This window comes from Zeus faber (assembly GCF_960531495.2).
Source record: "Zeus faber genome assembly, chromosome: 22".
Taxonomy (NCBI): Eukaryota; Metazoa; Chordata; class Actinopteri; order Zeiformes; family Zeidae; genus Zeus; species Zeus faber.
The window spans coordinates 20,957,921-20,973,203 of NC_137209.1; the positions used below are offsets into that span (position 1 = coordinate 20,957,921).

At 50.4% G+C, this 15,283-nt stretch overlaps 1 protein-coding gene across 2 annotated transcripts in view; it reads left to right on the forward strand.

Annotated features, from left to right (window-relative positions):
* LOC307247249 (receptor-type tyrosine-protein phosphatase delta) overlaps positions 1–15,283 on the forward strand; it is a 225,232-nt gene that overhangs the window by 130,603 nt on the left and 79,346 nt on the right. The gene's annotated exons all lie outside the window — the stretch shown is intronic.

Here is a 15,283-nt window from a genome sequence, read left to right on the forward strand (position 1 = left end):
TGGTGTTAAGGTGTGGCTCCCCCCCCACCCCCCGTTCCCCTGCTCCCGTGCGGCTGTCTTCCGCAATCGTTCATCATTCCTTCATCAACTAATTAATTACCCCCACCCTCCACCACCCGAGCCGTGATTAAGGGAGTCTGGAGCTCAGCGCGTCTAAATGTAAAACAGAAGCGGGGCGACGGAGGTTTTGCGAGATACTGCTCACCCTGGCGGCCGCTCGGGGGCGCGGCGCGACTTGAGCCTCCGTCCCCCTTCCGGGGGGGAGGCGTCTCGGCCCCTCTGACTCCGTCCGCCCCGTCCTCTTATGCCGTTTCTCGCTCCCGCCTCATCCCCCCCCCCCTCGTCGGCGGCGTTGGCGCGGCTGTCGAGCGCCGGTCGATAATGTCAGGATTTATGCCCCCCTGGATTGGCTTGAGTACACCTTCCAAATAAGATTTTCCCACTCCCCTCGTTCCGTCCCTCGGAGAGAGTGTAAAAAAAAAATAATAATAAATAATAATAATATAACCATACCAATCAGAGGGTGGGGTAGTGCTCTCGAGCACCACCCGGGAGGGACAGTCATTTCACACCGCATGATCTGTGGCCTCTCATTACACGCCGCGGTCTAATTGGCCGAGCTTTTTCTCCCCCCCCCCCCCGCGTGATTATTCGGGGGGAAATGTCCTGCAAAGCGACGAGGCTGCGGTTTTGCCATCAAACCCCGCGGTGACGGCCCCATTTGTGTTGCTTGGGCTGAATTACGCCGACTCCCGGTGGAGCAGAATGCCAGCGCCTCGTAAATGCTCCCAGTGGGCCGCCCGCCGGTGCAAAGCAGCATCTGGACCAAGCGTTTCTTACTCACGGTGTGAAGCGCGGACCTTCTCAACCTTGCATTTGCAACCCCACGAGGGCTCTCTCGACGTGCATGTATGCGTACGTTTAAAAAATAGATATCAATTATATACACAATAGCTAAATAAGTCTGAAAAATATAATCTCCATATAATCCATTTGGAGCTTCCTCCTACTTCACGGCCTGAATGCGGTAACGGGGGTGCGCGGCTGCGTGCGTGCTGTGCTAACGTCGAGTCGCGTTGTTACCCGCACATACTGTATCTGCGTGCGCACATCGGCACGTGCCCGGGCCAGGCTCGTCTAAAATACGATGCGCTTGCATTCCATATCCCCGTCTCAAGGAACAAGGCGGTTCGGGCTTATTTCAAACCCTGATATCTGAGCGGAGATGGGATCTTCTCCCCGATCCGAATAAAGCCAAAAGGGATGGAGGAGGGAGCTGCCGATTCAGACTCTCCGGATTCCCACTTAATTTGTTTTAGCTCCGTGTTATTCATTGTTAACTGCTGATCCCGTGTCTGGGAGATATTCCTTTCAACCTCTGAAGTAAAGCTATTACCCTTACATGAAAGTCACAATTCATTTGAGCAAAGCCCAAAGATAATTTCCAAAAAAGAAACTAATCCCGAAGCCCCACAACTTTAATCCCGTAGATATGATTAGTTTTCCCGACATCTCGGAAAATGATCTCAAGCCTACGTTTGTGAACCGGATTCTAGTGAGGGAAGCCAGGTAAACCCAGGTAAACAGATTATTCATTTGTTTAATTGAATGTCACGTTGTTCTAAAAAAATTCAAGTCTTTTGTATTCTTGAAGTACAGAGAAATACGTTTTCAGTTCCCTCAGATATATATTTTTTTCCTCGATACTTCATAATATTCTTTCGGGAATTGTTGGAAACCATTCAATATTATTGAGCTTTGTGGAATTTGTATGCTGTGTTTGGGGTAGAAACAGCCGACAACACAGGACCCGTGTTGTAATTAACCGTAGGAGCACTCATATTTTACTCACGTTTGTTCAAGTTTATCATCATAGTTATGCACATAAACACATGAACAGCACCACATACATTCCATATGCAGTGAGACACCCAGAAAAAAATAATAATAGTGTGTGTGTGTATCTAAATATATTTATATACGTGTATGTATATATGTGTGAGTGTGTATGAATATATCTATATATGTATATATACTGTATATACCTCTGTTAACTTGACCAGGAGGTCATGTCCCTCACCCCCAGACCTGTCAACGTCCACTCAATCCCCACCCCGTGAACCGTACAGTTTATATGCCCAAACCGGTGTGAATTTTATTTGGGCAACCATGGATGAACACTCAGCGACCTAACGGCACGTTGCAAGAGCCCTCGGTTGCCCCGGAGGCTAAGAAGCCTGGTGAAGGAGGAGCGCTCGCGTTGGGCAATGTGGCTGTCGTTTTCATGGCTCCCTGTAGGGGTCACTATGTGTCACCTATTATTTATTTTTCCTGAAAACGTCTTTAAATAAATTATAATATATCATCAGAACTGTGATATTGAGAGATTTGAGGATTGTGGCTGAGGGAAAAAAAAAAAAAAAGTAGGTAAGTAAGTACCAAAGTACATCAGTTTCCCGTACAAATGTGATCACGTGCGGCTGAGTAATTGATCCGTCGGATTGAGACGGGACTGAGTTGATCCGAGGATAGAAACAGCGGTTGAGAATAAGCCGAAGCAGAGGCAGGAAAAAAAAAAAAACAGACAAAGTGTTATCTCAAGATGTCAGCCACTTTTTTTTTTTTTTTTTTTTTTCTCCCTGTCTCGCCTCATTGTGTGGCGCCTTAGAAATTCACCAGAGACCGTTGCACAACATTCACTTTCATCGTTTGCACAAAGGGCTGGCTGACGATTTTGGAGACCGCCTCCACTGTGATAAAAGCAATTATTCAGGTTGCATTGAGCAGAGTTTACCTACAAAGAGTCACCAATAGTTCTGGTGATAGTGGCTTATTCAATTGTGAACAAAACAAGCTGGAGAGAAGACGGCGTTATTATATTGCTCTCCATTCAAGAACCTCTTCAATCAATCACATGCATACGCAAGAGAAGAAAAACAAGAAAGCATTGTTGCGTCCGGCTTTGTAAGTGACAAACATATTATGGGTGCAGTTTTCCCCCCACAAAAGTAACACAAAAGTAAGACACAAAAAACAGTTGCAAGTTGCAACGCAGGTGATTGCGTTTGCTCTTCGTAAGACGAAAATAAACAAAAAAATAAAAAATACTAACTCGGCAGTTTAGGAGTCACGGTGCGTTTCGTGTGCCGCCAGACTCCGCGAGCGGTTCGGGCCCCTCTGTCATTTGTCAAGAGCGGCAGAAAACGAGAATGTCGGTGTTTGTTATTTTTATTTTGAATTCCCCCCCCAGCCGTAGCTCACTCACGCTGCAGCGACAACCCGCGCCGCGCACTTTGCTTCCCGCGCTCGGGCGGCGGCGGCGGCACATTCCACTCCGCCGCCGTTCCGGCCTGACCTTCGTCCTGCGTACGATGCAGCTCCTCGCCGGGCCACGCCCAGATGTGGGGACATCGATCAGTGCGATTATTAAATTGTCCTCCACAGCTTGATATGGATTAATTCTTGTCCGCTAATCCGCCCCCCGCCAGCCCCCACTGTATTGACCCGGTGCTGTTTGGGGCTCGGCGGTGATAATTAGGACGCTTTGGCATTCTGCGTCCTGTCCCTAATGAGCTGCAATCAAGAGTCGGCTCTGCTTCGGCCTAAGAAGGAGGAAGGTGGTGGGGGAGTGTCGGAGGGAGAGAGCAGACTTCCTCACCGGCGCCGCCGTGATCGCGTCGGGCTTTCTTGCGCGGCCAGAGCGCGGTTGGCCGGGAGGCCGTCGTTTGGTGTTGGTCAACATTTAGTCAACACCGGCTGTTAATGTCGCCGTTGTCGCCGACGAGGCATAGGACTGTTGGAAACCCATCCGCACCCTAACCCCACCCCCTCCCCCAGGGCAGCCATCGTAATGCATGTGTCTAGATTTGGCGTCGCTCATTAAATATGCTGGAGATGCCGGGAGGGCCCGGCCCCCCCGGGCGGCTCTGCCGCGCGGCGGTAATGAGGCCTTCCTGCGAGTTTGTCGCCGTTTGTCGGGTTCGGCGCGAAGGCGGCACCAAAGCCCCGCTAATAGGAAGCGAAGAAACAACACTCGCTTGTAGCTGTACTATAAATATGACGGTGCGAAGGTGGCACGGGCAGGATGCCACCGCGCTGCTTCGACTTCCTCTCCGCCATCTGTGAGTGTTCCTCTCCTGGCGTTGTCTCAAAGGCCTCTTGTGCCTCATCCCTCTCTCTCTTTTTTTTTTTATTTTGTATTTACTTTTATTTTTTTGGGTCGTCGTCGCCCTCGTCCGCTCTGTTTCATTTGGTTATTTACTTGAGCCTCACCATCCCGGTGTTTCATGTGAAAGGGGTGTTGTAGGTAGGGCCTCACACGGGGCACAGGCAGATAAAAAAAACAAAAAGACAAAAGTTGGGACAAAAGATGATAAATGTCGCACGCCGCCACCAGAATGCAATCTGGCTGCCGTGATGCAGAGATGCTCTAATGGCTTCCAGCAAGGGAAGGGGGCTGGCGCTGTCGAGATGGCAATGTGATAAATGGCGCGGAGGTGGCTGTAAGGACTTTTGGGGGGGTGTGTGGATGGGGGCAGACAAAGGGAAAGGAGAGAGTCATGGGAGGAGGGAGCACAAAAAAACAAAAACAACAACAAACAAAAAAGATGACCGCGGAATAGAATCCAATTCATCTGGAGCCGGTTTCCCTTCCCAACAAATTCAGTGCGGAAGAGGAAGAGAGGGGGATTTTTTCATTGAATTTTTTTTGGGGGTTGCGGAGGGGGGCTGGGCTTGGCTTGGCTTGGCTCCCGGGTGGAGAGAGGGAGTCGGACGTACGCGTTCAGACACCACTCCCGCACCTGTGGAATGATGAATGGCCGTGGCCTCGGCGCGCCGAAAGAAAAATACATAAATGCATGTTAACCCAAAAAAAAAAGGCATTTTTGCAACGGCAGAGTCAAGTTAGGAACACGCCTCCTGTCGCATTACCACAAAATCCCCTCGGCGTCGCTCCTTTGACGTGCGTCGGTCACGCACTGTCTTTGTGCGCCGGAGAGTGTACAACCGGGCTCCGGGGAAGAAATGCGGCGGAAGAAAGGTCGCGATGAAATCGCGCTGCCTACTGTTGTCGATGGTGGTGTTCCGGGTCCTCTGGCGTCCCGCCCGGGGAGAGAAACGTTTTCCTCCCGCGGTCCGGAGCGAAAACGTCGGGGTGAAACCGGCTCCCCGGCGGTGCACCCTCGGCCACAAAGACCCCGGAGCGCCGTGTCTTTCGGCGTGTTCCTTTTTTATTTATTTTTTTTTTTTTTTTGTGCTGGCCGCGCTCGATTTTCTGGGATATTCATGAGGCTTACGGACCGTAATGCTGAGTCGATGTGCTGAGTATTTAACCTTTAACCTCTGAGAGAGAGAGAGAGAGAGAGAGCGTGGCTAGCGAGCGCCCTGGTGCTGGAGTAGCTTTGCGGGCTGTCTATTTCCTTCTCTCTCGCCCGTCATTTTTTTTCCCTCAAGTGTCTTCAACGCTCTCGGCAAAAACGATCTTTTGGCGCCGCGGTCGGCAGGCAGTGGCTCTCTGGCGCTCCGTCACTTAGAGGGGTCCGTTTAATTAATGTGAGCTTTTGCAAAACTCGGTTCCCGATGTGCCCAATCCACAAATCATGAGTGGATTTTATCTTTTTTTTTGGGGGGTGGGGGGGGGCTGGAATTGACATTGGCTGCTTTTGCAGGGGTCTTTTTTTTGGGGGGGGGGGGGGGGGTTGTGAATAAACCGGGAAGGAAGGAAGGAAGGAAGGCACTCTGTTTCCCCAGGGACCTAGACTGCCCCGGAGAGGCAACCGGCAACATGCGGTCGCTAACCAATGTCAGCGGCGTTGCGATATTATATTACAGGCCAATGTAAACTGAGTTTGACGTAGTAAACAGAAGGTGGAGTCTCTGGCACCGACTCTACCGAATACAGCTGCCATCTGGCACCGGGGTCGTTTTCCCTCAGCCTTGTCTTCTGTTTCTGGTTACGTGTCGCCCCATACATGCAGCTACCTTTCTCTCACCGAAGTGAGAGTTAGTGTGATAAAATCACTGTGGAATATCCGCAGTGAGACAAAAAACAAAAAAACAAAAAAAAAAAAAACGTGGGGCCAAAGTGGAACAGCGGGGCCCCCGGACTCAAGCGGCTGTGAGTGGAGGGGAGGCGGCACTCGCCTCGCATTGATTTGTTCCCGTTTGCCAAGAGCGCCGCCTCCTCACGCACCGATCGACAGAACCTCATTTCGCCGCGTTACATCGTCATCACGTCTCACCGGGGATCGTCCTTCCCTCTCTTGACATTGACATTGCGCCGTCTGCCTCCACCTTGTCCTCCTCGATTATCCCCCCCCTCCCCCGGAAGACGCGCCGCTATTTTCACCGCGGTAATTGTGACGTTGGCCGAAGAGCTCCTCTCTTATGACGGTGTTGATTTGCCGGAGAGTCTCACTTTACCGCACCGGTCGAACGCTAAGCGCCAACACATCTTTTCAGGGGATCAGTTGCGGGAGCTCTACCTGCACACGTCTCCACCGCTATTTACACCGCTTCCAAAGCTCACTGCCCGCCCATGATCCACCGACAACACTCATAGACGTGTCGGCGCCGGATCCTGAGGAGGGGAAAGGGCCGGTGCGCAGACGGCGATCCGGTCTCCGGGTCACTTTTCTCCGGCCGCGTCTTCGGTGGTTCCACAGCCGCGGCGACTGAAGTACAATCGGAACAGCGTTGCGTTGACCCCCCTCCGCGTCCAGGTGGGGGACCCCCTGCTGCTCCGGGGTTTTCCATTCCTCATCGGTGATTTGAGGAGTTGCGTTTGCTTTTCAAAAATTATTCTTCCTCATTTCGTGAATGGCCGCCATTTTGTGAGCGGTCGCTTGGGCGGGGTTAGGGTTCCTTCTCCAGGATATTTGATCTCCCGCCGCTCGGCGTTTAACGGCTTAATGTGTCCAGCTACTGTTTCTAATACTTTCAAAGAGTGTTGGCAGTCTGCATGTTAAAAGCGGCAAGTATTATGATTTGTACCGCCCGCCAAGACGTTCGCCCGGGCTTGTTTTGAGTCTCGCGGCCGCTTCTACCAAAGGCCGCGCAACCCAGACGTGGATTTAATCGCGGCACTGTCAACGCCTGCCCAGCGTATCCCCGTCGCCTCGGCGAACAGCCGAGGGCGACGTCCGCCGTGACCTCCGAACCCCGCCGAAAGGCCGCCCGCCGTGGGCCCGCGAGGGCCTGAGAAAACACAGCGCGGGGGACGTGTCACCGCGCAGCCGGCGTCCATCGGAAATGGCTTGGCAGCGCTTAGCCATAAAATTAGAGTCTGTTTATATATGCAATGTCAGATCCCTGGAACGGGTCTGCTACGTAATCCATCTGGGCTCCGACGGAACAAATATGAGACCGGCTTTTCCGCTCCGCGGTTGAGAGCAAAGACAATTACAGAATGTGAAGTTTATGCTGCAAAGAAACAGGACGGCCCGTGCGCGGTGTCACTCCTCTTGAATAGAACCAGTCATACATGCTCCATGTTTGGTTTTCCCGACCGGATTTCTTCGACCTCCACCGCCCTTTTGATTTCTGCTCAAGGTAACTAAAAAATTTGGGGTTTCCCCTTGAATCTTAACATAAAAAAAAAAAATAATAATAATAAATCCAAACGACACGCCCGCCGAAAGGATTGAAGGCGTCCGCGTTGTTGTTTACTCACTATCTGCAGGACATTACACTGACTGCGGCCTGACGTGGCTTAAGAATATGTCTTATCACTTTTGCCATTCGTGACTTCTTTTTCAGGTCGCGCAGGCCAGCCGCGATAACCGTTGGCCGTTTCTTGCGGCCGCACCGCCATTTAATAAATCCTTTCCATTGGCCGCTGGATAACAGAATGAATGGACGCCTCTCTGTGTCAGTGGCTGCTACCGCCTATCGTATCAGATAATTAACTTTTTTTTTTTTTTTTTTTGCAAATCGACTGCGCCGAGTACCAAACAGAGTGAGGCCGGCACAATTAGAATTACTTATCTCTGCTTTCACCCTTTTTCCCGGACGTCGGCGGGGAAACAAACAAGCCAAACAAATCCAAATTTAATACTTATGAGTTGGAGTTTTTTAGTTACTTTTTTTTTTTCCCTCGTCAAACTGTCACCCACCAAACGGCTGACGAAATCGGGTTTTCATGCGCAACCCGGCTAATGATGACATAACGGTGGATTGAAGACGAAGTTCCGTCGGAAGAGGCTCATCCTGTGTGACTTTGTCTCGTGCGTCTGGCAGCCCGAGCCCAGACGTTTTTGGAGTTCTCCGACAAGCGGGATCCCATGTTTTTCCGCCAGCGCGAGAATCCCCGGCCCCTCCCCTCGCCGCTCCTTCTCCTCCAGGGATGCACGGATTCAACAACTCACAATTCAACATTTATGCGCTTCCTCCTGTTTGGTTTCCACCGCGAGGGGAGGCGGGCTTTCATGTTTCTGGTGTGCCACCGCGGTGAGCTAGTTCCCTCTTTAAAAGCATCCGGGGGGAGGGGTCATTTTATTAAGTGACAAACTGTCTCGAGGGAGACGGCGGTAACTGGCGTTCGGGAGGCAGGGGGGGAGTTTTGCTTCTGCAAACATTGCCGCGTACTGCGGGGAGAAAAAGAGCTCGGTGCCGGTTCGACTAAAACGTTTGGGGGGGTATTTTGTCCGTCGGCAACCGCGACGAGAGGACCCGTGCCGCGCTGTGTTTTCCTCAGGACGAGGTGCCCGCCAAACTCCCCGGCGCCGCTCCACAAGCAGGCTTTTACATTTATTTCATGGAACCTTCCAGGGTATTCCATTGTGTGTACCTAAAAGCCTCCGAGTCCCATTTATTAATGTCGTTCCCCGCCTCCGTCCAGTGTTCCCGCTGTCCCGCCAGAATACCCCTCGTGTCCCGGTGCGTCCACAGAAACGTGCGCCGCTGCGCCCTTTGTGTGGCGCCGTTCCTCCCTCTGTTCCATTTGAGTTGCATTTGAAGAGAGTCGCGCAATGTTATTTGATATGTTGCAGTCGTCCTTTCCTCGCGCGGTGTCGTAGCCAGCAGCTTCGATGTTCCCGTGAGAATAGGTACTGTAGACGTGAAACAGTTCCACCCTCCCATCTATGCAAACGTACTATTTGGTACATTTTTATATACGCTTTGCAATCTCCACCTTCTTAAAAAAGGCATGTTGTTGTGATGACACGCTGAGTAATTCACTGCAGACTTTTTGACGCCCTACCCTAGAGCCTTTGTGAGAGCCATTAAGGCTGCATTCTTGTATATTCTATTGAATTTGGTTTTGCATAATGGCCGTTATGGCATTTGCTTGGAGAGCACATTTTTGGGAGTTGAAACGCATTGGGCTGAGGGGGTTGTAGCTGGTAAAGGGCTCGTATCATGAACTTCATCGCATGTGATTAGCAGTGCAATATTGATGGAAGAGCGCGTCCCCATCAGCGCACTGCATTAAAACATCCGCCGCAAATGAATGTACTGTTCCTGATCCATAAATTAACATCATTCATGGGCCGTATCCCCTTTCAAGTAATCACTAATTGGAATAAGAATTTCAGCCGAGTCTCCCGATGAGTGTGCAATGCAAATCAGCTAGCAGTTCCAATTAAGCTCCAGTTCCTTTTATTTCTTTGTGCCAGGCTCCTTTGTGAGTCCACACAATGTGGAGTTTGTTTTCTTGCCGGCACAAAAGAGGTTTTTTGTTTTGTTTTTTTAATCACAATGATGCAGATAGAGCGCTGCTTTTTGCCCAGTGAAAATGGTACAGCCATGTACACCAATCAGCCACTACATTAAAACCAGTGACAGGTGAGGTGAATAACATTTTGTTCTTACAGCACCTGTCAAGGGTTGGGATATATTAGGCGGCAAGTGAACATTCAGTTGTTGAAGTTGATGTGTTGGGCGTGGTCAGTATCTGAGCCACTTTAACAAGGAGCACATTGTGATGCTGGACGACTGGGTCAGAGCTTCTCCACAACCGCAGGTCTTGTGGGCTGTTCCCGCTACGCAGTGGTTACTACCAGAAGTGTCCAAGGAAGGACGACCGGTGAACCGGCGACAGGGTCATGGGGCCCAAGGCTCATTGATGCACGTGGGGAGTGAAGTCTGGTCCATCTGGTTCGATCCCACAGAAGAGCTACTGTAGCACTAATTGGTGAACAAGTGAATGGTGCTGTGATAGAAAGGTGTAGAACACACAGTGCATCACAGCTTGCTGCGTATGGGGCTGTGTAGCTGCAGAGCGCTCACAGTGTCCATGCTGAGCCCTGTCCACCTCTGAAAGCTCCTACAATGGACACGTGAGCGTCAGAACTGGACCATGTAGCGATGGAAGAAGGTGGAGGTCTGATGAATCACCTTTTCTTTTAGAGTGGAGGCAGTGTGATGCTCTGGGCAATGTTCTGCTGGGAAACCTTGGGTCCTGGCATTCATGTGGATGTTACTTTGCCTAAACATTGTTGCAGACCATGTACACCCCTTCAAGGCAACGGTATTCTCTGATGGCAGTGGCCTCTTTCAGCAGGATAATGCTCCTTGCCACATGGTATAAAATGTTCAGGAATAGTTTGAGGAACATGACCAAGAGTTCAAGGTGTTGACCTGGAAGGAAATTCAGATCTCCATCCCATTGAGCATTTGTGGGATGTGCTGGAACAACAAGCCAGATCCATGGGGGCCCCACCTCACAACTTCCAGGACTTGAAGGATCTGCTGCTAACGTCTTGGTGCCAGGTACCACAGGACACCGTCAGAGTCTAGTGGAGTCCACGCCTCCACGGGTCACAGCTGTTTTGGCGTCAGGAGGGGCAGCTACACAATGTTTGGCAGGTGGTTTTAATGTTGTGGCTGATGATAGTGCGTGGGTGCGTTTGTGTGCCTGTGCCTGTATATCTGTGATTGTGTAACGCCGTGGCTATAACTGGTGTTTTGTTTCTGGCAAGGCGTCAGTTCCCCTGGAAAGTAATAAAACCCCATTAATTACTCTGTAGAGGTGGTAGAGTTTCATAAACAAGGCATTTCCGCTCGCAGCCACGGTCCACCCACACATTCTCACTTCCTGCACCAATGAACTTTATTGATTCTTATAAACTACAATAATAAAAGGGTTGCTATTAGCGACCTCCAGAATACGGAGAAAAGTTTAATGCTAGAATCACTTCTGCCCCTGTCCCATCACTAAGCGAGCCTCCCAGTCCATTGTGGCTCACTTTCTTTGCTCTTGACAATCCATCAATATCGTAGAACTGATATGCGGTGGATTAAGAATGTCAAACGAGGTTAATGGCGTCTTTAAAGGCTCCCTTCTTCAACCGTATGTCCGAAACGTGGCAGGGTATTTGTCAGGCTGCCACCCAAAGTGTTAGGATTAATTATCGCCTTCCACAACACCACCTCACCCCGCAAGTTAAAGATTCGGGGAGGAAATGGGCCCTTTCATGCAAATGAAATTGAATGTCAGTCAGTATAATCGTGAGAACCAGGCCGCCATGGACTGGTGTCTGTGTCGAATAGATGTTTCAAACGAAACTTGGTTTATTAATGTTCTTCCTTGCACTCTTTGATTCATGTGATTTAAGAACTGAGCAAATCAAACTTTGGTCCATGGCAGATCCCCAGATGACTTTTTTATTTTTTTATTTTTTTTTATTTTGAATGAAACCAGACTGAAGTTTTGGAGAATATCATTTAAAGGCGTCATTCGGCACTGGCTTGAGCCAATATCAAACAAACTGCTAATGGATGCATTTTAAATAAATATCACCAAAAAAAAGCACAAAAAAGCATGATACCACTGGCCCCCCGAGAAGAGGAACCAAACGGGGGACGTTCCTAGACTCTTCAACGAGTTTGCAGCTGTGCTCTTCAACAGGTGCTTGAATCTCACCTCCCACATCAAAGAGCAGGAGCTTCGCTCCACTCAGGTTTAATCTGCTCAACAGAAATACCAAAGGGGGGATTGGGATTTGTGCCAATTTTTCCTCCAGTCTCTCACAGTCGCTGTTAATGTTGAGATAATCAGCTCCTGAGGAGCCCGTGGCTGATTTTCTCAAGCTGGTGAAACAAGCTCTGCCCAGAGGCCCAGTCTGGTCACAGGATTGATAGATTACTTTCCTACTTTCCTTTGCATCAGACTTTGCACCTTCCTCGCCTTACGTGACTTGGTTGACGAATAATAACATTGTTAAACACCGACATTAAAACCGTTGCAATAAAAGATCTTCAAATCCAACTATAAAAACACATGCCAGTGTACTTGAAGGATGTGGTAACATGTGATCCCACATGTTTAGTTACGCCATAACCATATTGGGTTAATCGGTTTTGTCCTGCAATTAGACATCACACCTTGCTCTTTCTTTCTTTCTTCCCGCAGTCTGTCCGCATCCCCGTGGAGACGGGTGCACTAATGAGCGGCTGAAGCGTTGAGTAACCCAAACTATTGATATGACGTCTTACCGCGTTGGGGGTCGACAGAGAAATGTGCCGAAGTGTCGCTGTATCTCTAAGTAAGGGTGAACATGGACAAGGTTGTATAATGAGCGTAGGTGAAAGCGGGAAAAGGTTCTATATCACCAACTTGTTTAGCTTGTTTAATGCTTTACACTTTTTATTTGTTTGCCGGCGACAGCTTAGCACCGGATTAGCAAGGGCCTTGCCGCAGTATTAATTCAGGTAGATTATGGCTACACCTCAGAGGAGACACAAATATGCAGCCGGGGGAAAAAAAGATTTGGTTTACTCCTCGACTAACAAGTATTCTGTCATCTCGGGTAGAAAGCGATTTATTTTTGTCCTTCCCTGTATTTTAAGCGTCCTACACTTAGAAGACAGTGTAGGGGGCAGCGAGTTGCCGAGGCGTGTCCTTCGCGACGATGGGACGTTGTACTGGAAACACGCCTCGGTCTGGCTTCGGCTCTCCTAATCCTGCCGGGTTGCCGATGTCGAGGTCGACTGTGTTTAAATGATGATTTGAATGTTGCCCGGGAGGAGCCAGGTTTCAATCAGCCGCCGTCTCACCCCAAGCCGCGGAAGAACTCTCACCGAAATGGAAGTGTGTGTGCGCCACGCCGTAAGTGGGGGTATGGCTGTGATACCTCTGGCCGAGTCGGTGAGAAACACTATTATCGTCGCGTCACGCCTCGATCACTACGGCCCCGCCGCCCCCACCTCCGCGCTGGCCGCCCTGGGAGCCCGTCTCCCCGGAAAAGCGTCGCCGCATTCCATCACGGCCGGCGTGCGGAGACGCCGCGAGCCATAATGGACGGAGAAAACAGCCTCGACGGCGTATCAATTACCCATCAGCCCCCCTCCTGGCCGGATGCCAACGCACGCCGCTGTACCGCCAAGTCAATGAGAACGTGCGCATGCGGACATACAGTTGTGTTTTGCGCCGTAAACAAATGACACGGTGTCAAACACTGTCGGCCATCTGTCAGCTCTGTCAGCCCGGGAGTCAGGACGAACGCAAGAAAGAAAGAAAGGGATGAGTTCCATTTCATTGAGAAAAGTGTGTGTGTGTGTGTGTGTGTGTGTGTGTGTGTGTGTGTGTGTGTGTGTGTGTGTGTGTGTGTGTGTGTGTGTGTGTGTGTGTGTGTGTGTGTGTGTGTGTGTGTGTGTGTCGGCGAGCACGTCATGAGGTGCCCGGGTGATCTCCCAGACTCATTTGCCCAGCGGAAGCCCAGCTGCTCACCTGTTTATCTGTCCGCCCTTTTGATCGCCGACCACACATCTTGTGTCGCCCCCTCCGCCAATCCTGCGGGTTAATTCCTCCCCCGGCTCCCGGTGCCTCCGCGCACAACGATCTGGGGGTCGGGAGGGGGGGGGGGGGCTTTCTGCACGGACACACACACACCCGCTGATGAGGCGATGCCGACGGCTGGCGTTATTGCAGCTGCGCGGCCCCTAATGGCCCGTGGTAGTGATTGATAAAAGGAAAACAGTTGCTCGGCGGGGGCACAGATGGAGTCGCGCCTCCCGCCGAAGCCGGCTTCAAGATCCGGAGGAATTTATGCGTGCGCTCCGACTCTGCACCGCGGCAAGTCGGAGCGATCGCCGCCTTGATCGCCGCGATAACGGCAATAATTATTCCGGCGTTCCTTGCAATCTTGAGCACTTCTGGGAGAGATTACCTCCTTTTGATGAACAATCGCTCTGGCGTGTTTTGATATCTGGGGGTAAAAGACATATCAACACGCGGAGCAGATAGTATTCATTATTTTCCTTTTATTTGAGGGAGAATAAGAGATCAACAAAGCAGCTGTCAGTTCTTGTAATTAGAAGGAAAGGCACAATAGTTGTCAGAGCCGACAAAGGCGGCGTTCAGATCACAGTAGATGGAACAAAAAATGTTTCATTCAGTAATCCCGTTCCAGCAAAGGGGGGCTGCTGCAGGGGTCCCAAGCTTGTTTTGGCCCGATCGCCATGTTTTGAGGTCCCAAAATTCTTGCCAGCGCCACTAATCGTACACTTTACAAGGTTGAATCGGAATCTTTCTATCTGTACTGTATGTCGCACATATGGGACCTGTTTCATGTGGATTTGGGTATCAAATCGGCCATTTTTATTCCGTGGAGCATGGAGGGAGAGAAATTATGTATTTGAAACCTTTTTAACCTAGTCATTTAGTCGTAAAAAAAAACAAAAACACTAGAACCCCTTGGTTACAAGCTGAGCCGGGATCGGGGCTCAACAAATGAGCTCCTGCAGGGCCATAAGTCTGCCATAGGAGACGGCGGCGGCCATACCATGTCCACACAAAGGACGTGTTGTTCCTTCCATCACGCTCACTTCCTCCACTCGGGCATTTTTCACAGTTCTTTCTCTGCTTCCTTCACACTTGACTTGCCGTCCTGATTCAGGAGGCCAATTAGGATTCCTAGCACGGCCACATGACCAATCGGAGCCCTGCGAAGGCCCCGTGCGGGTGCGTGTCTCATGCGCGCGGGCCTCCACTCTGAAACAGTGTAGTAGTAGGTAGTTTCCAGGGGTGTACTCCTGTCAGCTGGAATGATGGGGGTTTCTTCTCCAACTGCCGGCAAGCCCGCCACGTCGGCCACGTTTCCCGGGGTGATGGGCATTTGGCTACAGAGGCTTATCAAGATTTTCAAAAATAGTCATGATCCAATCTATTGAGTTGCGTAAACATAGCAGTGATGAGGGGTCAAATAAGGTCCCTCTAGATACAGCTTCAGAATCAGTTGTCAGTGTTGGATTTTTATTAGTGATGGTGGCATCTAAGTGCATTTCTTTTACAGTGGCACATCCTATCTTGTATTGACATAATGACCCATGTTCATATACG